Source organism: Panthera tigris, chromosome C1 (genome assembly GCF_018350195.1).
Source record: "Panthera tigris isolate Pti1 chromosome C1, P.tigris_Pti1_mat1.1, whole genome shotgun sequence".
Lineage (NCBI taxonomy): Eukaryota > Metazoa > Chordata > Mammalia > Carnivora > Felidae > Panthera > Panthera tigris.
The window spans coordinates 46,420,108-46,435,544 of record NC_056667.1 but is presented as its reverse complement, the minus strand read 5'-3'; the positions used below and the strand labels follow the sequence as shown (position 1 = coordinate 46,435,544).

General features: G+C 41.6%; 1 long non-coding RNA gene across 1 annotated transcript in view; it reads left to right on the top strand.

Moving 5' to 3' along the window:
• The window catches only part of LOC122241149, a 91,441-nt gene extending 77,292 nt beyond the window's left edge, over positions 1 to 14,149 (top strand). Inside the window, exon 3 of the long non-coding RNA XR_006221139.1 lies at positions 14,068 to 14,149. This is a non-coding gene — a long non-coding RNA (uncharacterized LOC122241149). The remainder of the gene's footprint in view (positions 1 to 14,067) is intronic.
• The last annotated feature ends 1,288 nt before the right edge of the window (positions 14,150 to 15,437 follow it).

The window sequence follows — 15,437 nt, the reverse complement described above, 5'->3', positions numbered from 1 at the left end:
GTGATATGGTGGGAGGGGACGGAAGCATGGAACTTAGAATATGAATACCTGTGCTTGTCTTCTGCCACCACAGAGGGCTGACTGCATCTGCTTGTTATGTAGTTTCTAATGGCTTCAGTTTCCTCAGATGTAAAATAGGTATACTAATAGCCAGCCTGCTATTCTCAGGCCCTCTGTGAGTCCAGGGATCCCTGAGCAGCTCTGGATATGTGAGGCCCTCTGTTCTTGACATCTGTGTCCCAGTCTCAGATTAGCTCACACCTCGGTTAGGGAAATGCCAGTTATGATGAGATGTTAAACCTTAGAAATCACAAGAGAGTAGCAGATCAGGGCACTCTTATTTTTTAATGAAAATAAACACCTTGACATGTTCGTAACCTGATTTCTTACACTATTCAGGGTCTACCATAGTAACTTTTTGCCTAAGTTGTTTCTTGAAGATGCAGATTGAAGAAATTGAGCGAAGAGTGGTTTCTGTTAAGATGGGCATGTATTTCAAAAGCACTTGTAAAAAATATTACAGAGCTGACCAAAAAGGGCAAGAGGCTTCCAATATGAAAGAATGACTAAAAATTCTCCTATGTTTGTTAAAACTAACAAAAATCAAATGCAAAAAATAGAACATGACAGAACAGCCTATTATTGAGATGACTGCAAAAAAGAACTCAAAGTTATAATGGAGGGAGTTTTACAAAGTGACACAACCAAGTGATGAAATCAAGAATATACAAAGGAAACTGTTATGAACGGATAACGTAGATGTCCATTCAAAGAAAAGAGCCTCTCCGTCATCTCTGGCACAGGAGGGTCTCCGTGTGAGTAGGACAGATGGCTCTGGGAACATCCTATTCTTAAGTGTGACATAGGCAACCAATTATGAGCTCACAAACCTGGTTAGAAAAATCTCAGTAATTGGCAGGTGTATGACTTCCAGATAAAGATGTGGAGGATGTGTTTGACAGCTGCAAGCCACATTTGTGGCCAAGCCTCACCCTGTTCCCCTGCACACATTTATCATTGAACAACAGCCAAAGTTGAAAAACTAGCTGGCTTACCTTCCCTCTCACTGCATGTGTGTGTGTGCGCGCGCACACACACACACACGCACACGCACACACCCTGCCTTCTTACAAGGATCAAATGAGTACTATAGCACAATGGCATGTTGGTGGGTTCTCAAGAAGGTGTTTGTTGGATGGATGTGTGTATTAATGAATTGCCTAGGAACTCAAGGGGAAAGTCTAGAAATATCAGTAGACATTATGACAGCATCCTGGACAAAATGAAATGGGGAAAAAATGCCCAGGAGAATTACTTTACTGAAGATTTAACACGTTGATGTTCATAACACCTCACCTGCCAAAGGTATCCTATTCAAAACGAATGAAGCAACAGAACAGGATTAAATTGGCACAGCTGGAGGAGGTCTGCCTGCATGTGAGGAGCTGAATGTTATCTCCAGGCAACGGATGGAGTTGTAACATGAGGATTCTTATTTTTAGTGTTGGGGAGAAAATGAATTTGAACCAGAAGACACCGAGGGTTGATAAGGGAAGAACGGGGCTTGAGGGAGGGAGTGGATGTATAATAAGCCCAGACCAAGAGGGCTAAGCAAAGAACTGGAATCAAGGGAGGCCTGTGGAAGGGGATCTTGTTATTTCAGAGTGGCACAATAAAGCATAATGAGGTCCGCTAGGGCATCTGGTCAACTCAGACCCCCCTGCTTAGGACAGTAGACACCTAAGGGTCAGAGAATCAGTTTCCTATGGGTGAGGAAGACCAGCATCAATCCTGTGTGAACATGTCTGTATCCTTTGGGGAGCGGTGAAATTCTTTATTAAATCAACTAGCATGGTTTATTGCATTCTTCTCTCACTCTTAATGTCCTATGGGACCAGGTCTATAGTTTTTTTGCGTTTTTTTTTTTTCCTGAATCTATTTCTAACATCTAACTCTAGGTATTAAAAAAAGAATCACTGAGAACCCCCATATGCTAATGATGATAAACCCCAACCCAGACATGTAAGGAAGCTATTGTTACCCCCATTTATAGGTAAATGTCAAGAGGATCAGAGAAGTGAAACAATTTAGTCAAAGTCCTGCAGCTGGTAAATTGCTACGCTAAGACTTGAAACTAGACCTGTCTGACTGAAATCTGTGATCTGCCCACTATCCCCCTAAGCCTCAGATCCCACAATTGAGTAGATGTTCCCTAAAGATTTCTTAGAGAGGAGGGAGAGAAAGAGGGATGATAGATAATGATAAGGTAGAGGAGAACATTTGGGTACAAACAGCCTTTTGGAAGATCTGTTCTGAACAGATTGTAGACAAATGTGCCTAACACATGTATTATTCAGAGATCATCCAGAATGGACTGAACCTCACAGAGAGGAAACTGGGAGAGAGTTAAACCACTAAACTTTGGGATACACCCATGGAGAAGCTAGAACGTGGCCAAAATCAAGTGTAAGAATGTCAGAATGTTGGGAAAGGGAATGAGACCAAGTCTTGGATAAAGCAGAAAACTCTGCTGACTGGCTTTTCTGCTGTGAACTAACCCCACCCACCTACCCCACCTCTACCCTCCTGTCTCATTTTGCTAGTTTTGCTCCTATAGCAGCCTTAAGAGGAAATTATTTTCATGTCTAGAAAATTTTCATGACAAAATTAAGACTCAAATTAAGAGTTTTGTGGAACTCACTAATGCCAGAAGTAAGTTTGAATGCAAACCACCAGCACTAACCTACCTAGGCACCAAATATTGTGAGAGTGTCTCCATTTGCTGTACGATGATTCTTTCAAAGGAAATTTCTGTAGGAATTTTATTTGACAGGTAATTTTCTTGAGGCCAAGCATGTATCTTCCTGGGAACATTACCAGGGGAAATAAAAAGACCATCTAGAGCTTGTGTGCCCCTAGATTTTTCACCTTTCTGTGTTTAACACGTGGATTTAATGTTACTGAAATGCTGGTGTCTTTATTTATCAGCGTCTCTTCACTAGGGACACTAGTTCTGGATGTCCCACTGAAGGTAATGCTTCCAGATGGCTTACAAATTAGGTTCAATAAAATGTAGTCATTCTTCCTTTTAGTGAGTTCTTGGTGCTGAACCTATTTGACTTACCTAATATCCTGTTTGAGTTGTTAAATCCTAAACATAGATTGATTAGAACAGGAGAATAAGCTGTCGGGTTAATGCGTTGAGCTTTTGAAGTGGATAAAAGAACCACTTTGGCACTAAAAGGCTGACTTAACGTACACTTCGCCATTTGTCTGTGTGGACTCAGTGTCTTGTATCTCCTCCCTCTCTTGCTCATGTAACTGCAAATCCCCTCACCTATAAAAATGGGAGTCGGAGGTGACTGGGAAGAGAAAGTGGTACTGTGCATGTGAAAGTACTTGGTAAAGTACACATGGTTATAGAACTCTAAGTTGGTGTAATAAATTTAAATACCAATTGTGAATAAGAGTGTATTATATCCCTGGAGATACACTCGTTCATTCAGAAACTTTAGGAAGCAAAAATGGGATCAGGACATTCTAGGAGTAGAAGGGATCTCAGAGATTATCTGCTTTAGTTTCCTTGCTGACAGACAAGGCACTAGAGTCTGCAAGCGAGGTAGTAACTTCTGCTCAATCCCATAACAAATGCTACGCAGAGCTGAGCCTGCAACTCATGTGATTTGCTTCTCCATTCTTGTCCTTCTGCCCATGAGCCTCTGCGCTGTCCCTTGTCATGCTTCTGTGGACTCTATCCACTGTGGCCCTTGATGGAACTATTCAAACCCCGAGCTTCAGACTTCACATGCCAGGGAGAAAGCCCATACCCATAATGCCTGTCTTTTCCAGTGTATATGTGGGAACTTTCTTTTAGCTGCAATTAAGAGAATGAATGTTGTAGGCTTTGGAATGATAGCCTATCTATTGTGACTTCTGCTGGACTTCGTGGAGTTTGTCCTTTTAAGCACTGAAGAGTGTGTTAAAAGGACCTGTGGATTCTGCCTCTGAAAGATACTGAAACATTTCCTTCTCTCTCCAGCGCATTATACTATAAGCTCCCTGAGGGCAGGGACCTTGTCTGTCTCCCCTTTTGCAGTATATCCCCAGTGCTTAGCAAAGCAGAATGTGTGGCTCATAGCAGATGCTCAAAAGGTATTCGTTCAATGAAAGAGTGAATCCCAGCTGCCATTACCTTTGTCCAAGGTCACATCGTCCTCTGAGCCTCATAAGTGCTCAACCTTTAGTCTCGCTCCTTCCAAACACTGCTCTGTCCTTTATCCTGCTAATTACAGATATAAAAAGGCTACTCCTCTGCTGAAAATGTGTCAGTGGCTCCCCTTTGCCTAGTGGAATTGGCAAAGTGTCTTAATGGAGACTTCAGAGGTCTTCATAATCCGGCCCTGTCCTAACTTCCCAAACTCATCTGTAGAATCTTCTCTGCCATTCCCACCTTTCAGTGTGTGCGTGCGTGCACACACACACTTATTTGCTTCTACCTGTAATACCCTATCCTGCCTTTACCTAATGTGGTGAATTCCTACCTATTCTTCTGGCCCTTCCCAGAGGCTCATTCCCTACCTTCTTTGGTGTCTTCCTCAGTTATTAGGCAGATCCTTCCAGAGCATGAGCTGTATCTTTAATCCCTATGGATTAGAAAATGGGAGATAATGCTGAACGGTTGCCCCCTCCCTCCAACATGGCAGATTACTGAGATCAGGTCAAAACTTAGCTGAGTTGTAATGAGAACAGTATTTGGGCCAGATCTAAAGTGAGAGCACCAAGAAAGGAATCGTTTGTGAGCCAGAACCTGGAGAAGAGTGGGGCTGGCTCACTCTCTCAGAGAATGTGCCTTCTCAGTGGGCCCCAGTCTTGTGACCTGACACTCCTTACCCAGGACTGCTGAAAACCTGTACTTCATAAGAAGAAAATAATGTAAATACTGATTTTTATCTCCTCATGCAACTCTGATAAAGTTATCATACGTGATATATTGTTTTCATTAATTAAAAATAACAAAAATATGCTTTTGTAAGCAACTTTTTGATTTTTTATCATTAATTTCAACTTTAAAACTAAACATATTACATGATGTTAATAAATTAGAGAAAAAACAAACAAAACCCATGATCCATCATTTGGGTATGTTCCTTTGAGTCTTTATATAGACATATTTTATATATGTTATATGTTTATATATTTTTTTATATGTTATCAGATTATACATATAAATATAAAGCCTGGCTTATTTCACTCATATCATAAGCATTTTTTATGGTGCTAGGTACTGTTCATATCAATCACTTTAAATGACTGAGTAATATTCCACTGAGTGAATGGACTATTAGGTAGATCCACCATAATTCATTTGGTCATTTCCATATTGCTAAAGGTTGGTTTCCTTGCAATATTTTGCTTTGTCAATAATACATGAAGATTCCTTCATAGACAGTGATTTCCCCCTCTTTGGGGTTATTTCCTTAAAATGACTCTGACCCCAATTACTAATTTGCACACACTTCCTCTGTTAAAGCCACTCAGTAACCCCTCACACCCTTCCTCTCTGCGTGGTAGTTAACCCCTCATTCCACAAGAAGGAATTTGAAGGCCTAGGGATTTGAAGTCCCAGAGTCATAAGTTGATCACCCTTGCATCTCCTGGTAGCCCCAACCCCCTGACTTGTCTACTGTCCTAACGCCCACCAACCTGTCCTTTCCTCTCTGTGCTGTTGCTCATGCTGGCCCTGTGACTTCAATCACCCCTGCACATACCCTGCATATACCAACCCTTTGCCTCAAACCCATACCTGATGGCACCTCCTTTGGGAAGCTTCTGCTTTTCCAGTGAGATGATTTAGGCCCCCCTCTCCAGGGATTCCAAGATTCCCTATGCACGTCTCTGTCATCACCCTATCACACTGTGTTGAAAATGCATGCTGGTGGATCTTTTTCATCGTTTCCCAGTTACCATCACAGTACTCGACACTTTGTTTCCCCAGTTACTAGCACAGTACTCAACACATAGTTCCTTTCTTTCCTACTCCACCTGCCATCCACAAGCATGCTGTGCTGACTCAACCTCCGACCTACATTCAGAATTCAGCCCCCTCTCACCACTCTCTACGGCTACCACGCTGGTCTGAGCAGCTACCATCATTTTTCCTGGATTAGTGTAATAATCTCCTACCTCATTTCTTAGCTTTCAGCCTTGCTCCCGTATTTAACACACCAAAGCAAAAGTGTCCTTTTGGACATCCCATCCTTACCTAAAGCTTTCTAATGGCTGCCCTTCTAAAAGTCTTTGCTGTTGTCTTTAGTGTCCTGGGGCTGCCATAGCAAAATAACAAAAGCCTGGGTGGCTTAAACAATAGCCATTATCTTCGGGCAGTTCTGGAGGTTAGAAGATCTGAGATCAAGCTGCCAGCTCATTTGGTTTCTGGTGAGACCTGTCTTCCTGGCTTGGAGATAGCTGCCTTCTCCCTAGTCCTCACAAGGCGCTTTGTCTCTGTACACGCAAAGATAGCTCTTCTTATACGGAGACCAGTCCTATTGGATTGGAGCCTGACCCTTCCAACTTTATTTAACCTTAATTATTTCCAGAAAGGCCCTATCTCCTAATATCATCACAGTGGGTATTGGGGCTTTAACATAGAATTTGAGGGGATTCAACTGAGTCCCTAACACATGGCCTACAAATTCCCATGTGATCCACAGCGAACTCACCCCACCTCCCTTAGCTGCTCCAGCCAAACTGGGCTCCTTAACGGCACCCCGAACATACCCAACATGCTCCCATCTCAGGAATATTAGACTATCACCCCACATGGACTGTCCTCCAGACATCTGTCTGATTCACCCCTTGTGTCCTTCAGGTCTCTGTTCAAGTGCCCTTTACTGGCTATTTCTTCCTTGACCATCTTTTACAGAATTGCACAGCTGTTCTACCTCAGCCTGATCCTCTTAACCTCACCTTACTTTTCCCTAATGATTTGCCTTACTTTTCCCTACTTTTCACTACCTGACTTTATACATTTGTGTATTCATCTCTCACTCCTCCACTCTAGTGGCAGAAACACAAGCTCCATGAGGGCAGAAGTTTTATCCTCGCTTGTTTACAGGTGTATTGCTGGCACTTAGAATAGTCTGGGCACGCAAAAGATACGCAACAAATACTTGTTGAATGAGAGCATGAATGAATAGAAATTTCATTCATATCCATTATCTTATTTCGGCCTAAAACAAAACCTGGAAGAGGATGGGGTTGATGTGTGTTCTATTTTCACAGATGAGGAAAACTAATATTCATAAGAGTAAGATTTCATATATGTAGTGATAATTTCATTTGCCAAGTGTTTAATATTGCCAAGGGATATGCATACTATCATACTGGCTTTCATTTCATCCTCGGACTAATCCTGAAAGATTATATATTATTATCCCTATTTTAACACAATTACGCCTTAGAAAGTTTCAATAACTTGCCTAAGGGAATCACTACTAAGTGACAGCCAAGATATGAACCCTAATCTGACTTCAAAGAGCTTGTTTTTATCTATTATTATAGTTCATATCCTTTTAGCACAACACCATGTGCCAGATACTATGCGAACTCTTAAAATAACACTGTGATGTCCGGACCACTATTATCTTCACTTTGCAGATGAGTTAACTAAAGCTCAGAGATGTTAACTTGTCCAAGGTCATACCCCCCTGACCTAAAAGTCTGACTGTCGGCTCTTAGCCACCTCCCTCAAAGAGCTGGTAGGAGGCCGGACACTCCTTACCTTCCCTTTCTCTGCCTTTGTACATGGACTGAACTGCCTGAATTAGCCCCCTGGTCCAGGATGTCCCAACTATGCACACCTTAAGTTTATATTTGCAATGCTGATCTCAGTGATCCTTATGAGACAGAATGCTTTGGCTGATAAAGCAAATTAATTTGTTCATTAAAAGTATTGACAAATGCTACATGGTGTAATCATTTTTAAAAGAAAGCATAGTCTCCATCAGCCTCTTCCAGATGAGGTCTGTGTTCTGTACCTATTCTCTCTCTTCTTAGATACCTGGAAAAATGTATGTGTGATTCACTCAACCTCTCTCGCTGCTTCTAATGGCACAGCGTAGGTCAATAGTGGAGAAGGATAATTGAATCTATTTTTCAGACTTTCATCGGTAGGCTCTATTCTGGGCACATATTATTAGAATTGTGAGAAACAGACATTTCTTTAAAGTGGAGTGTTGGGCTCCACTAGAAAGATTATTAAAAGACTTTACAATGCCAGCCTTAGAAATATATAGGGCACCTAGATTCCTCCCTCTGTCCCTCCCCTCACAGCACAAAGCCTATTCAAATGCCTTTCCAGGATCAGCCTTCCTCCCTCCGCCCGTCCTGTGTAGCCTGCCCTTGCTGCACACTTGCTCACTGGTATTGGGCCAGTGGTTCTCCAAGCGTGGTCCCAGGACCAGCGGCATCGGCATCACCCGTGACGTCGTTAGAAATGCAAATTCTCAGGCTCTGCCACAGACCCACAAAATCAGAAACTCTGACGTTGGCGCCCAGCACCCCACCTGTTTTCACAGGCCCTCCAGATGATTTCGATGCAGGCTCAAATTTGACAGCCCATGTATTAGGAAAGTGTCACTTCCCCCCACCCCACGCCCCCCGGCTGGCCCGCTCCTCACAAGGACACAGCTGCTCTAGATCCTGCTCCTTGGTTGCAGCCGCAACAGAGGTGACAAAGAGGTCCGTTAGGGAACTCCATTCCTGGCATACATGGTACAGTTTTACGCATGGTTTTGGCAACAATATTTTTAACTGTAAAACATACAGACCCGGCACCTTTACTGAGTAATTGTTGTCTGCTTTAGGGAAAGGTTATGACTAACCTTTTCTATTTTGGTCATATCTTTAGTCTTATCTAACAGACCATAATGATAACTACTGTTTACTCATAAATATTCTGTTTTAATTTTTAAAAAAATTATTCGTATAATACATTTAAAACAAATAGTACTACAACCCCTATTGAAAAATAGCAATCCTCTATGTTTCATAGACCCAGCACCGCGAAACTCATCATTTTTCCTGCCGCTTCTGCTATTTAACTCCATGTTTCTAAAGAGCACATGTCTGTTGCTGTCAATTTCAGACATTGCTTCCTGGCTTCCGCTTATTGTAATTAGGAATTAATTTTCCTGGGGCGCCTGGGTGGCTCAGTCGGTTGAGCGTCCAACTTCGCTGAGGTCATGATCTCCCGGTTCCTGAGTTCGAGTCCCGAATTAGGCTGGATGCTGTCAGTGCAGAGCAGAACCTGCCTTGGATCCTCTGTCTTTGCCTTCCCCCTGCTCTCTCTCGCTTGCTCTCTCTCTCTCTCTCTCTCTCTCAAAAAGAAATAAGCATTACCAAAAAAAAAAAAAAAAAAAAAAAAAAAAGAATTTTCCTTTCTGTTACCCCCTCACAGTTTTTCTCTCCACTGTTTCAGCTCCTCCCCCACCTTACTCTGTCTCTCCCTTCTGGGTGGGACTTCCTTCTAGGTGAACGAGTGTGCACACTATTGGCATTCAAGCCCCTACCCATCCCACCCTAGATACTCTGCTAAGTCCTACCCCTCCTCCTTTTGCTTCCAGGCTCCTAGGGTACACTGAAATCTCCCCTCTGTGGTGATCATGCTAAACTCACACCAAGTTATGCACAAATACCATTAAGAGAAGATTTACTTTGTTTTTTAATAAATGTTTATTTTTCATAACTTACCTGCTAATATTTTATACTAGAGGAGTGTTACATTTTATATAAATTAGTATTTTCAAGTGATGTTTTGGGTTATGGTTATAAACTTCTGTTTTCAAAATGCAAGTTGAATGTTGTAATTTTTAAAATTCTCTTTTTACCACTCTCTCACTTGGGATATGCTGAGTTCTTAGGTTTCCAATGACGATCCTAATAATCACTTGGCTTGAGAGGCATATAGCAACCTGAACTCTTACCATGGACTAGGGGTTATTCTAAACCCTTCACATATATTAATCACACCATTCTCTTTACCACTGTGTGAGTTACATGCGCATTGTTGTTAACACCATTGTACAGATGAGAAAATTGAGTCACGCGAGGTTAAACAATTTGCTCTGGGTTCCATAGCTATGCAGCACTACCCTGAACCACTTCTTGTAATAATTCCTGGTGTGTAATGTGGGGTCCTCAGAGATTACCAAATATATAATTCTTCCAGCAGGTCTGCGATTTAGGTAGACTAGGTGCCTGGCCTCCCTATTTCAATACACTTCCAGACCATAATCTCCCACTCCCTGCAGGTCATTTCCTCAGAAGTCCACAGTGGAATATTTGTTGTACCTGACATCACACTATCCCACTTCCCTGATTAATAAATCTGCCAGATCTCCTGATACTAATAGTGGCTTATGGTCTACCAGAAGGCCCTCTATCCTGCTAACATCAAGCAGGGAAAGTACCAATCTCAAGTGAGAGAAAACTCGGACCCCTTTGCTTCTGCTCATTTGGGCTACTGACCCCTCCTTTGAGTCCTGGTACATTTCCCTGCCCAATAGCATGTTAATTTCAGTATGGCTAACTCCATTTTAGTGATTACAATGCTGCAGCAAGATAATAATTCTGTTACTTCAGTATTTATTTTACATACTATCAATATTTTATTTTCAAAGTGCACAGAATTTATAAAATAGAAAGCTCAAGGAAACGAAATTATTTAATGTACTTTAAATAAAAAAAAACATATAAATATGTTACAAACAATGGGGAAAATGTAAATTTACAAAAGATAAACATTCTAACCATAATATAAATTATTGGCGAATAAAAATTCATTAAGATAAATATTTACAATATAAACTAAAAAGCATATAACTCAGGAAAACCTAATCAGTTATGGAAGTTGAAAACAAAAATATTGTTTGCTCTTTTTAAAAATGTGGTAGTTAAATAATAAAGTGGGTCAATGACATCATTGGGTTGCAAATGTATTTTTGTGCAAGCTTTTCTTGCTGCTAAAAAAGCTCTTTCTGGTGATTTTCTGACCACTCAGAAGAATGGTGAGGAAATACTTAGGGACTAACCCTAAATATTTTAATCCAGATTTCATCTTCAAATAATTTTATTTCTTGTTATTTACAAGGAGTTCATTTTTTTTTTATTTGAAAGAGAGAGAGAGCACAGCAGCGGAGAGGGACAGAGAGAGAGAGAAAGAGAGGGAGAGAATCTTAAGCAGGCTTTATGCTGAGCATTGAGCCCGACTCAGGATTGCATCCTGTGAACCATGAGATCATGACTTGACCTGAAATCAAGAGGATGTTCGGCTGACTGAGCCACCCAGGCACCCCTGATACTCAGGAGGAGTTCTTGTTTGAATAACTGATTCTCCCACGCCCACCCCAACAAAGACTAGGTTTCACATTGATAAGGAGCTACACGTCCCACCCCAGACCCGCCCCTGCCAAAGAAAACATTTGATTTGCCTTTGTCTTCTGCATTTTCATCATAGATATTTGCTACATCTGATGCCCGAGTACCTGGACTCATTTCCGTGCTCGCACATTCATATTCTACTTTTCAGAAATTCTTTTCTTTGAAGTGCAATAATAATTATTCCTTCAATAGGAGCTTTGCAAGACCACAATGTGGTTGCTTATTGCTATTCACACAGGCCTGGAGCTGTCTAGACTTGTCTTTTCACATCATTTGAATAACTGAACCATTGATCTTGCTCTCCAGATATTAATAACTCGAATTTCAGATGTTTTAAAAATTAAAATAGCGCACCAACAAATATGTGGATATTTCAGACTTAAAAATAGTACAGTGTACTACTGTCATACCACAATTGGGTATTCACGACTTTCTCCTTACAGGGAGTACCCAGCATGCTTCAGGGCCAAGCCTCCATTTTATAAATGGGGAAAATGGTGCTCAAATAAGTGAAGTAATGAAGCTCAGGTCGCACAGCTAGCAAGTGTCAGCGCTGACATTTGAACCCAGTTCTTTGGACTCTAAAGCCACAGTAGCCTATACTGTCTCTTATTCAAAAAGTTACCCAGTCACTGTTCTATAAATAGACTCCACATTATCTGCCCTTTGGGTGAAACAAATGACCCGCATTTTTTCCCAGCCCAAACACTTAGCTCTAAGAGGCATCTTCCTGAGGTGAGCATTGTCGAACACCAGAATGGGCTCTTGTGGCAGGTTATACAATTTCCTCTTCCGTCATTCTCAAAAATAACCGAGATGAGGAGTTGTGACATTTACACAAGTTCCAGATGACTCTCTTGAGGTCTCCCCACTCTATGAATTCAGCAGGACTATGAAAATTAAGAGGCAATTGAAATCTGAAGTCAGTTCTGATATCTGATCCTTTAGCTGTTTGTTACCATACAAATGAAACATCTGGATGACAGAACTGAGTGACTTTCTCCCTCTTGTTTTTGAGCCTCATGTAGCCACAGACTTTGCTGTCTGTTGTGCCATTATCAAAGCATCCAGGTGGAAGGGATATCTCGAGAAATTGGAAATAATCTTGGTTGTCTTTCTTCTATTTGCTCCTTTCATCTTTTTTCTGTTTAATAAGCACAAAGTAAACACAGAACTGATTTTTTTATTCTGAAATGTTATGAGCATTAAGCTCTGAGTATTATCATGGGAATGAATTTCATTTGAACTACAAGGAGGCTTAATGTAAATTTTTAAAGGAAAACCTCAACATTAGTAATGCTATGACGATTTCTCTGTGCCACAGTGGATCTAGAAGGCCTCCCTCTGGCAGGTCAAATGTTTCCAAATCAGTTCAGGTTTTTTCAGGTCTTTGAGGTACCTGTAGAGCTCTGTCCTGACTCCATAGGCAGCATTTCAAAGGTTTGAGACTGTTTAGTTGTGGAAATTTCTATCACTTGTCAGTCACCCACTGTATACCAGATCCTATAGTGAGCTCTCTACGCGGGCTTCTTTATTTAACTCAGACACTTCTACCAATTAGTTCAGATTATCCCATTTTACTGTGAAGCCAGCTATAAATCAGAGCAATTGAATGCTTTGCCCATAAGTGACAGAACTGGAATTTGAATCTAGGCTCTCTGGTTCCTGCACTCAGACTCTTCCTGCCATAGCACGTGGTCTTAGTGCTTCTATTCCTGGCCAGTTCCCCTCAGTCCTGCTTCTCATGTCTGTATGCCTAGGTTCTGGATCTGGGCTCACAGTTGGTCAAATTTTGCCTTTACCTTGAAAGCCTTCCAGCATTCTGGTCAATTGGTTTGAAGATACTCAGCTGGTTTCTTTTGAGAAACCTGACACATTCCATCTTGATTTCACTGGTGAGTTATCTTAAAATCCTGCTGGGCTCGCTGCACCTACCCACTGCTGGGTGACGGGAATATAGAGAAGAGAGTCTCCCGGCTGAGAAGTTCCCAGCCTAAGGGTCAGGGGAGGGAATGGGCACAGCCTGGAGAAAAGATAATTACAACACAGTGCAGCACATGTCGTAAAGAGGAATAAACTGTGTGATATGAGAATGCCTTCAATTAACCTTACCTGGGAAAACCTAGGAAGGCTTTCCAGAGGGAGTGATACCGGAGTCAAGTTTTAAAGATGTTTGTGATGGGCTGAATTTTGTTCCCCCCAAATTCATATGTTGAAGCCTGACTCCCAGTGAGACTACATTTAGAGAGAGGACTTTCAGAGCTATAAAATTGAAGTTAAATGAGGTGCCATGGGTGGGCCCTAACCCATTCTTACTGGTTCCTTTTAAGAAGAGTAAATTCAGACACACAGAGAGACATCAGGGTTGTATCACACAGAGAAAGCATCATGTAAGGACCCAGCAAGAGGGCAGCCATGTCCAAGCAGGGGAAAGAGGCCTCAGGAAAAACCAAACTTGTAGACACCCCAACCTCGGACTCCCAGCCTCCAGAGGCACGAGAAATAAATTTCTGTTGTTTAAACCACTCCGTCTGTGATATTTTGTTATGGCAGCCCTGGGAAACTAATATAATATTCCAAAACTCTTCCTCCTTTTCCTTCTTAATTGAGTTGTGTTCATTCCTACAGTTTTCCACGAATGCCCGTCATACCTCCTGCCTCTGTTGTGCTCCGGAGGACCTAGGCATGTTTCTCTAACTACTGATAGGTAGGTGGGTTTTTCATGTGAATGCTCCAGCCAGTGGTCTTGTGAAATCCACAACGGTTTGTAAATATCGATACCGGCAGGGCACAAATAGCTCCTGGCCATTTGTAAGAAATGTATGTGTTTCTGGTGTATTTTATGTAATCTTTTCCAAAATAAGCTCAGAATTTCTACAACATGTAACAGTACATGTGTCACTTTTGTGTCGGGCAATATGGAGCAGAGAATTCTTCATAAGAATTATATGTATTTCTGAAGATTTAATCACTTACGTAAGTTGTGCGTTTTTATACATTTATGCTTTTATTTAAAGGTTTATAATTTGCAAGAAGTATAAGAACTCTGTGCAACTAGGAACACGCTTTGGAGACATGCAAGGGGAGCTCAAATAGACTGCTGATCCTGTCGGTGTACATTCAGTTTCAGAATAGCACTGGGCACAAAGTATGCACGATATCCATGTAAGATGAAATTACTGCTTTGAGACAAAGTTGAAACTCGTCAAACACAAAGACCCTCCGAAAATATTTTAAAAAATAAGAATAAAAGGAAATGGAAAGAGTAAAACTTTGTAAAATTAATATGATAAAAGTACCAGGTAAAATAATCAGTAAGCGGTAACATACAGAAGCAAACTAGGCATGGTAGGTTGCAGATGTGAATGCTCTAGTCTAAAATAGTCGATAATGAGTAAAACACATTTTGAGGGGTAACCAGGACAGAGGTCCTATGTGTTCAAATAAGACAGGTGTTTGATAATAATTTTCAATGTACCTATCTCCCCAGGAGGCAATGAGCTTCCTAGGGGAAAAGATGGGATCATATCCTTCTTCATTTGAATATTTTCAGGGTCCGGTACCTGATACAGAGTGGCCACTTAGTATGTGAGTGAAGGACTGGCTATAATTCACAGGCTGGACAGGAAAGGGGTGGAGAGGTGCTCACTAAGACGGCCATGGTAGCTGCCACATGTCTGTCCCTATTTGAACTGCCCATTTCCTTGTATTTTCCCACTGTAACTTTAAAACCTGACTTCTTAAAGTAATAGCTAACACTTTTGCGGCAGGTTATACAACGTGTAAATGCTTCTTACACGTCAGCTCATTGACTTGGATCTTAAAACACAGCTGGAGTGTTAGACAAAGCCAGAGTTCTTCTCCTCTGGTACAAATGAGGAACCTGACACCCAGGGCTTGCTTCATGTCACAGAGCTGATATCAGGCAGCCTCAGGACTCAGTTCCAAACCATCCCAATCCAAAGCAGGTGCTCTTTTCGCTTCACCATCAGCTGTGG